This window comes from Octopus bimaculoides, chromosome 2 (genome assembly GCF_046866305.1).
Source record: "Octopus bimaculoides isolate indiv1 chromosome 2, ASM4686630v1, whole genome shotgun sequence".
Taxonomy (NCBI): Eukaryota; Metazoa; Mollusca; class Cephalopoda; order Octopoda; family Octopodidae; genus Octopus; species Octopus bimaculoides.
Genome location: NC_142929.1, coordinates 80,151,111 through 80,153,582, shown reverse-complemented (window position 1 = coordinate 80,153,582; position 2,472 = coordinate 80,151,111).

Below are 2,472 nucleotides of genomic sequence, written 5' to 3'. Positions count from 1 at the left end.
AAATATATATATATATATATATATATATATATATATATATATATATATATATATATATATATATATATATATATATATATATATATATATATATATATACATACATACATACATACATATATATATGGACAAAATAATGGAAACATCTAGCATCATAGTATCATAATTTTGAAATATTAATAAAACCGTCAAAGGTTTGTTTATTTTATGTGTTTTTTTTTAAATTTATTATTACTGTTGCTTAATATGTTTTGCTAAAATTGCTGTGTCTTTTCAGATATCAGCAGAAAAAGGTAATTAAAATTCATTAAAATGACAGATCTATCGGACTTTCAAAGAGGTCAAATTGTTGGTGCTCGAATGGCAGGTGCTAGCGTAACGAAGACAACCAAAATGTTTGGTGTATCAAGAAGTACTGTCTCGAAAGTAATGACAGTCTTTGAGAAAGAGGGACAAAACTCCGGAAGAAAACCAAAACTCTCAGAAAGGGGCCGTCGGACTCTTACATGAATTGTTAGAAAGGACCACCAAAGTACTCCCGAAATTACTGCAGAGTTTAATCACCACCTCGAGAACCCAGTTTCCACACAATCTGTTAGCCGAGAGCTACACAAAGCCGGATTTCACTGGAGGGCTGCAATCAGAAACCCACTATTTTCAAAAACAAACGTTGCAAAGCATTTAGAGTGGAATAAAAACCTATGGGAATTGGTCCCTAGAGCAGTGGCAGAATGTTATTTGGTAGGCTATATCTTGGAAATTTGCCGGCCCAATGGTTTCCTTTCATGGCAGAATTAATAGTCAAGACTATTTAAGCATTCTATCTGAACAAATTCATCCTCTGGCTGTTGAGGGAAACGCAATCATTCAGGATGATAATGCACCAATTCACACAGCTAAAGTTGTTACTTAATGGCACATTCTGGTGAAGTTGAACATTTTACCTGGTCACCACAGTCCCCAGATCTCAATATTATTGAACATTTATAGTGCACTTTAGACAAACAAGTAAGGAGTCGATATCCTCCTCCATCATCACAAGAACTGGAGACTGTTTTAGCTGAAGAATGGACAAACATTCCTTAAGAACTAATTCAAACTTTGTATGAGTCCATACCTCATAGAATTCAAGCTGTAATTACTGCCAAAGGCTGTCCTACCCTATATTAAAATAAATTTGTTTGAAGCTTTAAGGTGTTTCCATTATTTTGTCCCACCCCTGTATATATAAATATACGTGTGTGTGTGTGTGTGTGTGTGTGTGTGTGTGTATGTATATGTATATATATATATATATATATATATATATATATATATATATATATATATATATATATATATATATATATATAATATATATACATATAAGTCCATATGTGTCTGTCACCTCACACACAAATATTTGAATATTTGTATCTATATGTATCTGTCTACATTCGTTGCTATTGTGTGAAAGTGTCGTATGTCCAAATTTGGCCAAATGCGTATTTTTCAATATTTATTTTTGCTTGCAATAGCCGGTTCTTTTCGTCAAACTATCGTATCTCCAGCTGGTTCAGATGCCAACATATCAATAATTGTCAAAGTGTAGTACAACGGTTTTGCTATGGAATGATGGAACTATTTTTTCGTTTTCTGAAAAAGTAACGTTTTGTACTTGCGATATTTTTGCATCATAGCAACCATATGTATCTATGTATGCATGTATGTATGGAGTTTCGTTGATGTGAATAATTACGGATGTGTATAATGGATATCTTTGTTATAGCTGTTTGATGCCTCATAATCTTGTCTCTGATCTTTTGCTTTATGTTTGAACTTTAGTGTTTATCATTGTAAAACCCACCAGCATCGCTGTAATCTGAATAATAGATGATATCTAGGCGTCTGGTTAGGATTTACAATCCTCAATCTGCAAACGACCAACATAAGAAATTCTTACACTTTATTTCATTTTTCTTTATTTTATTATATCTTCCTTTTCCACACATTTTTATCTTGAGATTCTTTTATTTTCTATTTTCATTTTGACTTTTGGTGGGTTTTTAAAGTATTTTCAACCTGCATAAGAGGCATTTTGAATTTCTTAATTCATGTTTGAATAAATCTGTGATGTTGTGATTCTTGTGTGTTGTATTATATTAACAAGAATACTATTACAGTAACGTATACAATTATAATTGTGATGTTAGTAATGAGGAGCTAAAACAGCAGAAAGAAGGAATATTTCGAAGTGTCATTGATATTGTTTTCTATTACTATGCAAATACATTTTGCTCTGCTCCTCCGTTCCAGCCTATTCTGCAGCATATGCAGCATTATTTATGGGCATGTATTACATTATTTATGGGCATGTATTACATATGCGAATGTTAGTGTTTAACGCGATATACTATTTTAAGCTGTAATATTTACAGTTTTTGCCACACTTAAGTATATGCACGACTCCATAAGGTTATATACATTATATAA